General features: G+C 33.3%; 1 protein-coding gene across 1 annotated transcript in view; it reads right to left on the bottom strand.

Moving 5' to 3' along the window:
* Nucleotides 1–15,913, bottom strand: part of LOC126884733 (monocarboxylate transporter 12-like) — a 645,529-nt gene that overhangs the window by 614,940 nt on the left and 14,676 nt on the right. The window lies entirely within an intron of this gene.

Genomic DNA, 15,913 nt, shown 5'->3' with positions numbered 1-15,913 from the left:
GTGCACTCTTTCACTATAGTTGACACTAAAACGGTGTATGGCATCTTTCGTGGATTCTCAAGGGATATCATGCTGAATAATTTCGTTACTGGCGTAGTAGGGGGAGCATCAACAATAGTTCGCATTACTTTATTTTGGAACCTCTGCAAGATGGATACGTTGGAGTTTCTAACAGTTCCACACAGCTGGATGCCGTAGGTCCACACAGGTTTTGTATAATAATATTTTATTGTTTATTGAGAGTTTTGATCTGCGACCAATGAGCCAATACATATTTCTTAATTTTAGGCCAAGTTGTTTGCGCTTAGTGAATATGTGTTTGGTCCAAGTCAGTCGTCTATTTGTATTTGGTGCTATCATATTGTGGAAGTTGACAATTAATAAATTGAACACGGGCACACGCAGGCACGTTTCTCTGCGAAAGGTAAACATCACGGGTGTTGATTTCGATCCATTTGCTTTAATACGCCATCTTTTTAGCCAGTTTTGGAACTTGTTTAGACTAGTTTGTAGGTTCCTAAAGGCTGATGTTAAATCACTGTGGAACGCCAAAACAGCTGTATTATCAGCAAATGTCGCAACAACGGTAGTCGTGTTAATGGCACGGCTGCAGTATACAATAAGTACAGGATCGGTCCAAGCACGCAACATTGCGGAACTCCTGAATGTATTGGATGGAACTCTGTACATTCACTTCCATGTTTTATTTGGAAGTGCCTATCTGTCAGGTATTTCCCACCTAGGGATGAAAAAAACTCCAACGAATAACAGAACATGAAGACAAAAAAGTAATTTTTAATCAATGTAAATATTCCCAGTGATTCTTGATGCCCGTTTATGGCTACCATCAAGTTTTGCTGTAAACTAAGTAAATATATGTACATATAATGTATTTAATGTTAGGCCATTAATGACAATCTGATTAGTACATCGTATAGAGTGACTTCATGATATTTAATTAACTGCTTTTTGCTATAGAAGAAGATTAATAAAGCAATTATTTCACTTATGCTTGTATATCTTTCACTGACTTAACTAGTATAAATCGCATCGTTTTACAGCGTACTTAATAAAGGGAAGATCACAATTAAATGTTTTCTCATGGAATGAATACCTGCCTACTGGTGTATTAATATTTATGACAATACTCGATTTCTTGATCAAGACATCAGAGTTGGACTAAGACAAGAATAGTATGGCAGTATCTTTAATAATACTAGACATAGTCCATTCTTTCAGGGTTTGTGCTTAGAATTTTAAAGAAGAGCTTCAATCGACATCAAATTTGACACATACGTTGGAAACATGTTAAAGAGAAAAAGTTATATGTGAGTGTACCCCTTCTCGGGGATGAAAGTTTTTGACATTTAAATAACTCCCGAAATTGATAGAGAATTATTGATATTTTCCAAGTTTTTCATGCTACCGAACCATCAGCTTGATGAGTCATGTTCTAAAGATATTTTTACGAATTGTGCACTCTAGGATGTACCAAAAAATAGAAGAACAACTTAGCGATACACAGTTTGGATTCCGCAATAACTTTCAAAACCAGAGAAGAACTATTTAGTATTCACGTTCTGGTACAGAGATGCAGAGATGTCGGACATCCGGTTTATATGTGTTTCATTGACTTTGAGAAGGCCTTTGATTGAGTAAAACATACTGAAGTTATTGCCATTCTTCAACAGATGGGTGTTAATGATAAAGACCTACGCATTAATATAAATCTTTACTGGCACCAACGTGCAAACATCAGGATTGGCCGGTACACTTCTGAACAACTTCAAATACGAAGAGGAGTAAGGCAGGGCTGCATTTTGTCCCCACTAATATTTAACAAAACAACTATTCTGAGTTTGTTTTCAATATAGCAGTGGATAATGTTCAATGTGGTGTCAAAATAAATGGCGTCGATATTAATAATTTGAGATATGCGGATAACACGGTGTTAATTGCAAGTGATTACGAAGAACCTCAACATCTAATTAATACGATTACCATAACGTGTGATGAATATGGACTCAAGCTAAAGCAAAGACCAAAGTGATGGTTGTCAGTAAGACGCCAATACAACCGGAAGTAGTAACAGCTTATGGTGAACAACTGGAGAGAACTAACAGTATCAGCTACTTTATTTGTAATTTTAATGAGAAGTGGGATATGAGCAAAGAAATTAGAATACGTATAGAGAAGGCTGGAGTTGCACTGTATAAGATAAAGAAACAATATTACTTTGAATCTGAAAATTAGATCAGTGAGATGTTATGTGTTTTTACTCTTTTGTACGGTGTCCACTGTTGGACTTTAACTGATACACTTCTCAAGAGATTGGAAGCCTTTGAAATCTGGGAATATCGGAGAATCCTTTTAATAAGTTGGGTGGATAGAGTTTGTAAGGAAGTTGTTTTGCATCGGATCGGAAAAGTCACGGAAGTCGTCAGAACAGTTAAAAATCGAAAACTTGAATATTTTGGCCATGTTATACGACACCCAGAGGTCGTCCTTTATGTTAGGGTCATTCTAAATAAAATAAGTTTCTTGGCATTTTTCTCAAAAGTTAATAGTTTTAAAGTTATAAGCGATTTAAAATCCGAAATTGCGTTTTTTTGTCATTTTTCGGATTTTAAATCGATTACAACTTAAAAACTATTAACTGTTGAGAAAAATGTCAAGAAACTTATTTTATTTAGAATGTCCCAAAGAATCTAGAAAAAATATTTTTCGGAGGAAAATAGGAGATTTTTGAAACCGAGCGCACCGCACCGGCAAAAAAATCGGATAAACACGCATATTTAACAATTAAAAAACAACGGTATAAATTAAAGCTGGATGCGATAACTCTTCAGAATCTTGAATCTGAATGTTCAGTCTTTAATCTAACTATCCGGCAACCTCAAAAATACTAATTTAAATATGAGTTTTTAAGCCTCGAAAATGCGTATTTTCGCATTTTTCAGATTTTAAATCGCCTATAACTCCAAAACTATCAAGTTCTGAGAAAAATTATAAGATACCTTTCTTATTTAGATTGACCCAAAAAAATTTAAAAATATATGTTCCAGAGCAAAAAAACATGATCCTTTGTATTTGTTTAAAAAAATTGTTTAAACAATTTCTGCCCAAAAATTCCGCCCGGCACCCTTCAGATTTGTTTAAAGGGGACATTTTTCAATAGGAATCCACAAAGAAACCGAATCAGAAATTTTTTTCAGACGGGAGCGGTCTCACCACATGGACTATTTGAAATGAGAGTTTATTTGAAATGATATAAAAATAAGAGGTTTTAAAAAATGCTCAAAGTGGTTCTAAAATTATTTACTGAGAGCATTAAAATGAGCTAAGATAAAAGTAATTGTGATGGAAAATGGGGGATTGTTAAAAAACGAAATGATTTTCCATTGGTTCAAAATTAGGTAATGTTGCATTTTTGAAGTTATACTTCTTTAGGCGCGATTGAGATTGAGGGTGAATTTATATTGATCTGCGCGCATGCGCACACCGACAGGATGGTATTAGTCGTTATACAGGCTCTGATTGGGTGTTGAAATGATCTGTCAATAATAAATAATTGTTCAATATGAAGGTAAACAAATGTATAATATATTAGTTTTATTGTTGTGAGGACAGAAACAAAAAAGTTTATAATTGTAGTGACATTTAAATAGTTTTTAAAAGCAACAGGTACGTAATAATTGTAAATGTATCATAGGTACCTACCCATTTGAACCTACCAAAATACATAGTATGTAATACTTTTATTTACATAATTTGATTACCATCAAAATTTCTATCAATGTTCACCTAATATATTGTTTTCTTACTCTATGTTTTGTTGTATTTTTTCAATTCTAAATCATTTCAATTCAAAATCAAAATAATTTAATTTAATTCAAAAATGTCAAAAGTTTAATCTGTTTAGTTAGTCGGTCTTCGCACATAATGACACATTGCCTCCGTGGCGAAGCGTTTAAGGCGAATGAACCCCAATATACCAACCGCGCTGATAGCTGGTTCGAATCCCAATACAAACTTTTATTTTTTATTTGTTTTTATACATTTTATGATTGTTAGTATATTTATTATATAATTTTATTTTCAGAAAATACGTATTTAGTTAAAAAAATTTCCGACAATTAATGTTCAGAAATCATGTGTGGCATTTTTAATGTGTTTGTGTTGTGTTTTATTCTTTTATTATTTTAATTTTTGGCACTGTTTTAATAAAAATGTTTGAGAAGTAGTAAGTATAAATTAGTTTAATATTTAAATAAAATATAAATAAAAAGTATATTAATTTCGTTTATAATCATATAATAGAAGTATAACTTCTTACGTGCGTACAAAGTACACACACATTCTTTTTTCTTAAATTAAAATATAAATTAATTGAGATGATAAGTAGATAACTTTACATATCTGGGATCTGTCATGGAAAAAAATCGGTAGTAGATCAGATGTAGAAAAAAGCATAGTAAAAGGCACAACATGCAATATCCTTAAATAAAATCTGGAACACACGCATTAACCAAAATAAAAATATTTAACAGCTGTATTAAGATTTTAACTATTTATAATGGGAATTAATCCACAATATTATTAAAAAATGATTTTTATTAACGTTTCGACGCCCAAATCGGGTGCCGTTGTCAAAATACAAAATACTATTAACATAAACAAAAATGTTGTTGCTTAGTAAAAAAATTCTTCTAATAATTTATTTAATTTGACTCATTTATATCGGCAATTCAGATACATATTATACATTTTAAAGTAGAAGACTTTAAAATGATATTGCTAATATTTATGAGTTGCGTTCCTGGGACGACTTTACTGAAAGATAGTTCATTCGATTACATGAAATCAACCCCAACTCAAGAATATCCGTTACAAAAAAATCATAGCATGTGATCTGTCTTTAAAAAGACAACCACATGCAACGGTGACATTAAAATTCTCGCGTTAGAGATCTCATAGTAAATCACAAGGGAAAACCAGGAAAAACCTCGTGATACTATCCCGACATCGTAAGTATTTGGTCTTACATTTAATTTACTCTCAAATTTAATACCAAATTCTGACTTTACTATAATTTTGTTTAAATTATAAATAATATCAATAATACATGGATATATAATAGTCCTGTCGCCAGGGGGGTACAACGGCCTCCTGTATTCAGATAGACTTACCCAAGTTTTTTTTATGTATTTTGACCTGTAGAACACGAATTTTTTGGGTAACAGTTGATCCGGATTGTCGATAAGACCACTAACAACTGCGAGAAGTGTCCTTGCAGACTTCCCACATACTCAACATCGTCCGGTGCTTATCACCATCGGAATATCAATTCCAATAATTAGATCATATCCTCGACCCAGGTGGAATCTTAGAAAAGCAAACTGGAAGAAGTTCTCTGAACAACTAGACCGGACCTTGAGCTGGGTCCCTCCAACCAGCAAACATTATGAGAGGTTTGTGGGCGCAGTAATAAGCACTGCCAAGAAAACCATCCCTAGGGGATATCGCAAAGAATATGTGCCTGGATGGACTGAAACATGTGAAGACTTATACACGAAGTTTCTCGAAAGTGGTGACCGAGAAATAGCCGATGAGCTTTTACACAACATCGATACAGCTAGACGCCAAAAATGGATAAAGACTGTCGAAAACCTTGACTTCAAAAAATCAAGCCGGCAGGCATGGTCCTTGTTGCGGAAAATTGGAGGAGCTAACCAGCTGGAATCCAGAGAGTCTAAAATGTCTCCTAACAAGGTTGCCTCCCATATAGTATCCCTATCCAGAGCTCCACGAGATCGAACACATACTACCAACGTGAAAAGAGACTTAAGGGCATTAAAACAAATGAACAGAACGAACTCCGAATATTCAGCAAGAATACTTATTTCAGAAATCACACATGCGCTGAAAGAAATGAAATCAGGTAAAGCACCTGGCTTTGATGGTATCCATCCAGAGTTCTTGATACACAGTGGTGCATACACGAAACAGTGGCTTGCAATGTTCTTTAATGATATACTTCAGTCAGGTAACATTCCTTTCTCACTTAAGCGAACAAAGATAATTGCAATTCCGAAACCGGGCAAATCAAACGATAAGCCAGAAAACTACCGCCCCATAGCTCTACTCAGCATGGTATATAAACTATTAGAAAAGCTTCTCCTCAACAGAATTAGTCACAGGATACTAGAAAATGTCCCCATTGAACAAGCTGGCTTCCGCCCTCATCGAAGCTGTACGGACCAAGTGCTGTCATTAACAACTTTTATAGAAGCTAGTTTTCAAAAGAAACAAAAGACAGCAACAGTATTTATAGATCTAACAGCAGCATATGATACTGTTTGGAGACAGGGATTAATATATAAACTGGCCCGCATTATCCCCTGCAGAAAGACAATTAACCTCATTGACAACATGCTGACCAACAGAGCCTTCCAGGTTATAATGGGAAAGGAGACGAGTAGACAGATGAAACTTAACAATGGTCTTCCACAGGGTTCTGTCCTTGCCCCTTTACTTTTCAGCCTCTATATTGCTGACATGCCTGAAACCGAATCTCGGAAGTTTGGATATGCTGAGGACTGGACCCTTGCAACAAGCCACCAATCTTTAGAAACTACAGAAATCACTCTCACGAATGACTTATCCATCCTCAGCGAATACCTTAAGAAATGGAGACTACAGCCAAGTACTACAAAAACTGAAGTATCAGCTTTTCATCTAAACAACAAGTTGGCAAACAGAGAATTGCGAGTGTATTTTAATAACAAGCTGTTAAAACACAATAAATACCCGAAATACCTTGGGGTTACTCTAGACAGAACGCTCACATTCAGAGAACACCTGACGAAAACAGCAGCAAAATTGAAAACACGCAACAATATAATACAGAAACTCTGCGGCACTACATGGGGGTCCACAGCATCAACATTAAGATCCTCTGCTCTTGGCCTGATATATCCGGTGGCAGAATAGTGTGCTCCAGTGTGGCTAAATAGCAGGCATACCCACCTGGTCGACACCCAACTAAACCGTACTATGCGTATGATAACAGGCACAATTAAGCCCACCCCTACAATGTGGCTACCTAACCTTAGTAATATAGCACCACCCAACCTACGCCGCGAACATGCATTGGTTAAAGAATATAACAAAATAATGGACAGTCGCCAGCTTCTAGTCCACAACGACATCCCCGATATTCTTGGAAACCGTCTCCGATCCAGGTTACCTCCTCTACAATCTGCTCAAGCGCTGCAGCAATCCAACTTTGACTTAAATACCCGATGGAGAGAAGATTGGGAAAGTAGGACAGATCCGCATTACCATAGTCTACCGGACATCATAGGGAAACCTGGCGAATTTGAACGTCCCCGTAAGATTTGGGCAGCCCTTAATCGAATTCGAACAAACTGTGGAAGATGCGCCGACTCCCTCCACAGATGGGGTAAACTCCCCTCGCCTTCTTGTGACTGCGGCGCTGCAAGACAGACGATCAGTCACATTGTTCAGGACTGCCCACGCAGAGCATACACAGGCGACCCTATAGACTTTGTAATGGCAACCGAAGGGTCAATCGAATATATAAAAAAATTGGACATCTGTTTGTGATGCATTGTATAATGCATAAATCTAAATATATTCTGTGATATACTTAAGCCATACGCTAAATAAAAAATAAATGTTATAAACCAAGAAGTTGAGGAATCACATAACACCGATTTCTTGCAAAAGAAAACATTTTTTTGTATTTTTTGGGCCATTCTAACCAAAAAATGTTCCTACAAATTTTTTGGTAGGATGCATAGTTTTCGAGATAAACGCGGTTGAACTTTCAAAAAATCGAAAAATTGCAATTTTTGAACCCGAAAAACTTTTGATTAAAAAATAAAATAGCAATTCTGCTTACCGCATTTGAAAGTTCAAGTCAAATTATATCGGTTTTAATTATTTGTATTGCTAAAAATTTATTATTTTATTGTTAAAACAAAGCTATAAACACCTAGTGCTTTAGTGATGTTTTCAATGATTTCTCATTTAAAATCGAATGAGTAGGTAGAGGAGGTAAAAGTGCAAGCGGGGCTATTTCTACGTAGCATGCATTAAAACGCATGTATTAGGCACGGGAAACACTATGTGTTTATAGCTTTTTTTAACAATCGAAGAATAAATTTTTAGCAATGCAAATATTCAAAACAGATAAAATTTGACTTAAACTTTTAAAGGCGGTAAGCAGAATTGCTATTTTATTTTTTATTCAAAAGTTATTCGGGTTCAAAAATTGCAATTTTTCGATTTTTTGAAAGTTCAACCGCGTTTATTTCGAAAACTATGCATCCTACGAAAAAACTTGTAGGAACATTTTTTGGTTAGAATGGCTCAAAAAATACAAAAAATTGTTTTGTTTTGCGAGAAATCGCTGTTATGTAATTCCTCAACTTCTTTGTTTATAACAATCTTATCGACATCCGGATCAACTGTTACCCAAAAAATTCGTGTTCTACGGGCCAAAATACATAAAAAAAACTTGGGTAAGTCCATCTGAATTAAGAAGGCCGTTGTGCCCCCCCTGGCGACAGGACTATAAGTAATACTAAAATATAAAATATGTACTAACTCGGCTATTGACTTACTAATTGTGGTATTTTCTTTCTATTGACTTCCTCTTTCAGTACGGGTATCCACATCCTACTGCATTCCACCGAGGAATTTGCGACACAATTGGTTTCGTTTAGCATAATTAGAGCCGCTTCTTTGATTTTTCTCTTTTTACTATCTGTTTCTTTCAGGACTATACTTGAATCTCTCCACTAGCTAGATTAGCTTTAAAGGGTTATTATACCCTATATCTGTGGCTTTTGCCCAGTATCCATGTTTTTTATTGTGTTGTTTATAGGCTATTAATTATGTACTATAGAAACGAACTACAACGTTAACGGGGTTTTATTATTTTATATGGTCAATGAATCTCTTTATATGAAAAAACCGCGGAGTGCTACCATTTAAAGGGGTGCGTTTTTGAGAAATGGGCGAATTAGTCCCTTGGCACAGGTTACATTAGGATGAGTTCTATACACTTTTGGTACAAACACGTCTACATAAAAATTGTTCCTGGTTAAATTTCCTATCTAAATATAACTTTTTAAAGTCAAATATACTTTTTTTTACAAAAATATATTCAAAAGAAAAAGCACAAAGAACCCCAAAAGAAAGAAATTTTGTTTTTTGTCCCATAACTTTTGTCCACGAGGATATAGGTATATACATTGCTTCAGAGAAAAAAAACTTACATATTTTGTCTTTAAAACGATGTTTGATAGAGGTCATTAGGATTTACAGTTTTCGAAATATAATTTTTCAAATTTCGCCACTCACAGCAATTTTGGGCAATTTTCCTTGTTATTTCGCAAATATTGTTCTGTAACTTTTTTCTACGTAACTTTAGGCATATGCAATGGTACATGTAAGAGGAATAGAAATCAATTACCTTTAAAATGTTCTACAGTATAATGTTCTACAACTTCTTTTAAAGAGGTTATATTTTTCAAGACTTTTCTACTATCTTTTTTTCTACATTTAGGTATATATTATATAATAAAAAAGAAAGCTTAATCTGTTTACTTTAAAATGGTGTATTATAAAAATATTATTTTTGAATAAGATATACTTTTTCAAAATGTAATAAGTACTTGCAACGATTTTTGATTTTAGGATTATTTTTATAATTCCTCATAATAACTTTTTTATGTGATTGTGTGTTATGATTGAATCTTATTTTTTATAGGTAATACTTTGGATCCACTTGACTCGGCCGGGCAAACTTCAAAATATGGATTAATTCCAATATTTACTGTCAAGGCACCTGCACCCCAAGCTTTGCTTGAAAAAATAGCATGTAAATGTACAAAAAACTGCGGTTGTAGGAAGATAGGAATTAGTTGTTTAATATTCTGCAAAGGGTGCATGTGCATGGGTACTAATTGTGGGAACTCTAAGATAACTGATGTGTCAGAGGAAGATATTGAAGCTAATGCTAACGAAGAGATGGAATTTGATTTTGAATTTTTTTTAAATGTTAACCTTTAAATAATTTTAACTAAAATGATGTTTTCTAAGACTAATATTTATGTAATTTTTGTAAAAGAAATAATTTTCAATAATACAGGTAAAAAAATATCAAAGAATCACTCGGTTTCCATTACATATTTAAATATAGATGATACAACATTTAAAGAACAGAAAGTAAGCCCTCTTTATTATGCAATATATAGTATATTCATGTACAAGAAAAAAAAGTTATAGAAATTTCAAAAATAATCGTAAAAAATGTAAAAAATAATATTTTTTTATATTAGGTATTATATAATACATAAGATAATATTATATTATATATACTATATATAATATAATATTATATAATATATTATATAATAATATTATTTTATGTTTATATTATATTATAAAGAATCGTTAAAAGTATAAAACCTTGAAAAACCATAATCTCTTTAAAAAAAGTCGTACAACGTTATACAGTAGACCATTTTAAAGGTAATTGATTTCTATTCCTATTACGTGTACCATTGCATAAACCTAAGGTTACGTAGAAAAAAGTTACAGAACAATATTTGCGAAATAACAAGGAAAATTGCCCAAAATTGCTATGAGTGGCGAACTTTGAAAAATCATATTTCGAAAACTATAAATCCTAATTAAATCTAAATTACCTAAATTACCTAATCTAATCCTAAATTACCTCTACTAAACAACGTTTTAAAGAAGAAATATGTAGGTTTTTTTTCTGTAAAGCAATGTCTATACCTATATCCTCTTGGACAGAAGTTATGGGACAAAAAACAAAATTTCTTTCTTTTGGGTTTCACGGTGCTTCTTCTTTTGAATATATTTTTGTAAAAAAAAGTATCATTGACTTTTAAAAGTGATATTTAGATAGGACATTTAAGCAGGAACAATTTTTATGTAGACATGTTTGTACCAAAAGTGCATAGAACTCACCCTAATGTAACCTGTGCCCAGGGACTAATTCAACGATTTCTCAAAAACGCACCCCTTTAAATGGTAGCACTCCGCGGTTTTTTCATATATAGATGTCCAGTGACCATATGAAATAATAAAACCCCGTTAACGTTGTAGTTCCTTTTAGCTATCTTATTTTGAATATAATCAATAGCCTATTAGCAATTGCTCTTCTATGAAGGTTTTATAAGAGGACGTAAGTTTTTCACTTATTTTTTATATTAAAAAATCTTATCTAAAATATGTCCTTTTAGGAAGCTCTGATGATGACACGTTATGTGTCGAAAGTACTTAGCTGATAATAAAATATTTTTTACACACTATCAAAAGTTTTTTTGAAAACATACACCTTTTTGCCGTTTTGACCTATTTAGAAGTGTGTATAAGTCTTGCAGTCTTTTCCAATTCATCTGAATAAATACCTAACTAGAAGGATAGGAAATGAAGCGGAAATAATACTACATACTGTTGTAGAATTGTTTTTTTGTAAAGAAATTCAGAAAAAATTAAATTTATATTAACGACCATGAAATCATAGTTTTTCATCACCCTGCATATCACCAAAATTGTTTAGAATTTAATTTTGCTATTAAGCAAGTGTTTCGGGAAAAAGTGAAACGACTAATAAGTGATTCGACGAAATGCACGGGATATGAACAAACATTGTGGTGATTAGAAAGTGGACATCGTGGTCGAAAACAAAGACGGTTTTAAGATCCTTTCCGGGAAGGTTTTTTATATGGTATACACATTGTATGAGTTTTAGATGTTAAAGTAGAAAGTAGGAAAGAACTAATTATGATATCTTTTGAAATATGACAAATTGGTAAAGTTCTGTGAAAAAATTTTTGTTTTCAGAAGAAATGGGTATGATAGGTTTGGAGAGAGGCGTGTTTTGGATTGAGTGGGAAAGCTGAGGTAGAAGGGAGTCAGAATTTGGCGAGAGACGCGAAATCACTGTATAATTAACATCGGTGGAAGGCAGTCCAGTTTTTTGTTTTAAAAGTTTAGTAATCAGTGTAGAGTGTGTGTGATCAGCCTTTCCGAGCAGAATCAAGTTGAAACCAAATTGTCGACCGGTTGAAGAGTTAATTTTTCCTGGTCCGAGGGAGCTTCCTTTGTTTTGTCTAGAACGAGTAGCTGATTAATATCTTTTTACACAAGAAATCGAACAAGGAAAACTGAGTAACAGAATTCGAGCAAATCCTGTATGATTTTTGGAAGCAGTCTTGACAAGAGGGACCTTTTCGCGACATCCAGAGAGTACGTGTTGGGAGAATCAAGGACGGCGCAATCCAGAGAACGAGGGAGTGAAGAAACAAAAAGGATAGTCAAATCATTTGTCGGAATGGAGAAAATTTGTTTATATCAAACCCATATTTGTTTATTTTTTTATTGAACTTTTTTTTAAGCAGTTAGTCATTTAAAATTTGAGAAATCAAGTCAAATGAAGAAAAGTAAATTTTATTAAATTGTGTATTAGTAAATGATAAATTAATTAAATAATTTTTTTTGTCAAAACAAGGAGATATCAGAGTTAGAATTTAATTTATTAAGTAAGATATTGTTGCAACAAAATTTAAATTTAATATTTTTTGAATCACATGTACACAGCTTATTTGATAAAAACAATAGATTACATTTGTATGATATTGAGTGTTTTCAATTTCCCTGTTTCCACCCTGGAAGAAGTAAGCAATGAGAAATATTAGAAGCCACAGATCACAGGTATTGTATCCAATACAAATTAATCCCTGAGAAGAAAATTGATTGGAAAATGTAATTTGAATTTAGTTTTGTTTTTACATAGGCAGTAAATAAAATAATTGGATAATTAATTAAAGTAAGAATTTGCTAATCAATCTAATTAAATAGATATAATAGAGCATAACAATACATAACTATAACTTAGTACTTATAGGACAGTGATGAGACTTCAAAGATATTCATTATTACAACTTATTATGTAAAGCAAAATCCGAGTTAAGAGAAATGTGGGAAGACGAAGAATATCCTGGCTTAAGAACGTAAAGGAATGGTTCGAATGCAGTAGTGAAGAACTATTTAGAGCGGCAGTCAACAGTGTTCGCAGAGCCATGATGATTTCCAACCTTCGATAGAACATGGAACTTAAAGAAGAAGGAAAAGTCTCGTAGAGGAAATTTTGAAAGAATAAAACAGAAGAGGATGCGAAAATCTAGCCAATCAGCCATTATTCACTTGTGCCAAAGAAATGCAAGAGCGCCCAATACTCCATAAGGAGAGAAAGCAATAGAGAGATTTCAGAAAAAAAATGCCATGAAAAATCTCCCATACCACCTAGTTTAAGAAGAAGATAAATATATACACATATAGGTGTTACAATCTCGTTTTTCGTGTATTATAATTTCTGTTTATTTGTCTTAAATATTTTTATAACAAGGGGTAATTTCTGTTTACACAATTAACTCATCGTGGATCATAACCTTTTTCCGCAAATTGATCGAGCCTTTCATCGTACATGATGGACGGCCCGAACGAAGTCCAGCACTGAATTCATCCAAACTGTAATAACTCAACGATTATGATTCAGATTTATGTACTCTGAAATCGTCGATCTGCCTTCCATTTATAGCGGCCCGGTCCTTTAAAGAGTCTGGACAGAGATAGAATAAGTTTTATGTTTTAATCGTCTCCATCGAGAAACAAATTAAACGGGGCATTAATTGGTAACGAGAGCAAAAAGGGCGTGATGAATATCGGATCATTTTAACAATAATTATGGCAAATAAAGATACGATGAAAGACTGAAAGACTAACGACAGGTAAGCTCTACTGAAGAAATTATAGTTGCTTTTTGCTAAAGCTGAGATTTTTATTTTAATTCTGTATGTACAGTAGGTTGTACTTAAAACGACAACAGTTAAATATTTTGATGGATTCGTCCGTTACTTGATGGAAGTTCATTTTATCTAACAATAAAACACTGAAAACTTTGGTTTTCAACGCTTCCACAAAAACTCCATAAGAAAGCCTTGAAATTAGCCTTCCCACCACCATAGAAAAAACCCAGAACCTTCTCCTCTATCACATATATAGGCAAGACATCAACAAAAATAGCCAAACACATAAAAAAGAAAGGAGTAACACCAGCTTTCATTGTGAATGTCGGGAACCATTTGCCAAAGCAAATTTCTACCAGGAGGAGATGATATAGATCTGTGATGGAGAACCTTTTTTGATATCAGTGCCACAAAGCCATAAAAATCCATTTTTTAAATTGGTAATATGCCACAATAAATTTTCATCCGAAATGTTAGCATATACGCTAACCTTCATACGCTCCGTCAAAATAACTGTCAAAGTCGTGTTCGTTTTTTGGAGTTCGTCCCAAACAATTATTAATTTTGGCAGTTTTTTGGTACATTCCGGCCTTGTTTCCACGTGCAGAGTTTTATCAATAGTTTCTGTTTTGTGGTACTTTGCGGAAAACTAGAGTTTTGAAGACAGATTTGCTGTACAGAAAATGTCAGGTAACGGGGGCGGTCCTGGTCCGCCCTCGGTTAATTTAAATACTAATATTCAAATAATTAATAATGATAATCAAATTAATGTTTCTTCAATGGATACAGTATCCTCAGGTTTCGAAAAATATGACTTTGATAATAAATATCAACCAACGGATGCAGGTCCGTATCAGGTATTTTTGGAACATACCGATAAGAATCTTGGTCGTCTTTTTCCTATCAGAATTGGCTTTTATTTACAACAAGTAATTGAATTTAGAAATGATGTTATTGATATTCATTCTGTAGGTTTAAAACGTGTTAAGGTAATTTTTAGAACATACAAAATCGCTAATTTATTAATTAATCACGAAATACTAACAAAAAATAAGTTGATTGCTTATATTCCAAAATTTTTCACGCATAAACGAGGCATAATACGTGGCGTTGATACCTTTTTTACTGAAGAATACTTGAAAAAAGCAATTAATTCTAAAGTTCCAGTGGCGGAAGTGCGAAGAATGAAACGAAAAATTATAAACCCTGAAACCAAACAAGAAGAATTTGTCAATAGACAATTGGTAGTAATAAATTTTAAAGGTAATAAAATTCCGTCCTTTATTAATATAAATATGGTTAATTTCCCTGTAGAACCATACATCCATCCAGTTGTCCAATGTGGAAAATGTTTACGTTACGGACACAATATCGTTCAATGTAAAGGCAAATCTCGTTGTTCTCGATGTGCAAATGAGCATTCTTCCGCTGAATGTAATTCCGAGTTGCAAATGTGCGTTCACTGTAAATCTTCTGATCATCCTTCAATTTCAAGAGATTGCCCAATGTACAAAAAACAACACGACATAAAAAAAGTAATGGCTTTCGAAAATAAAAGTATTAAGGATGCGGAATTATCGATTAACAATCCAGCTTATGCCAAAATTAATACCAACAATAGGTTTGATATATTAAATAATTTTGAAAATTTTCCCGATTTAGCACCAGCAAACAAAACAATTTATTATGCTCCTTTAAATAAACCAAAATCAAATTCAACCGCATTAGAATCAAAAACAATTAAAAGGCGAAGAACTGACACTTCTTCTCAGATTCCAAGCACTAGTAATTCAGATTTAGAAAATTCCCATCAAAAAAGACAAATTTCTCTTCCTCCATATACACCCGCTCCACAACAGAATAATTTCATGTTTTGTCGAGATAAACTTATCTCACAGATATATTCATTAATTACAAATATAATTAATAATCAAGGAAAATTTGAATTAAATAAAATCAGGGACAATATCATTACAATATTCGATAATAATGAAGATAATTTAGAATCCATTCTCACAGATAGTGAAAATGGCTACTAA

This window comes from Diabrotica virgifera, chromosome 5, assembly GCF_917563875.1.
Source record: "Diabrotica virgifera virgifera chromosome 5, PGI_DIABVI_V3a".
Classification (NCBI taxonomy): Eukaryota; Metazoa; Arthropoda; class Insecta; order Coleoptera; family Chrysomelidae; genus Diabrotica; species Diabrotica virgifera.
Note: the sequence above shows the minus strand (reverse complement) of the source record. Positions and strands in the feature narration are given on the sequence as shown.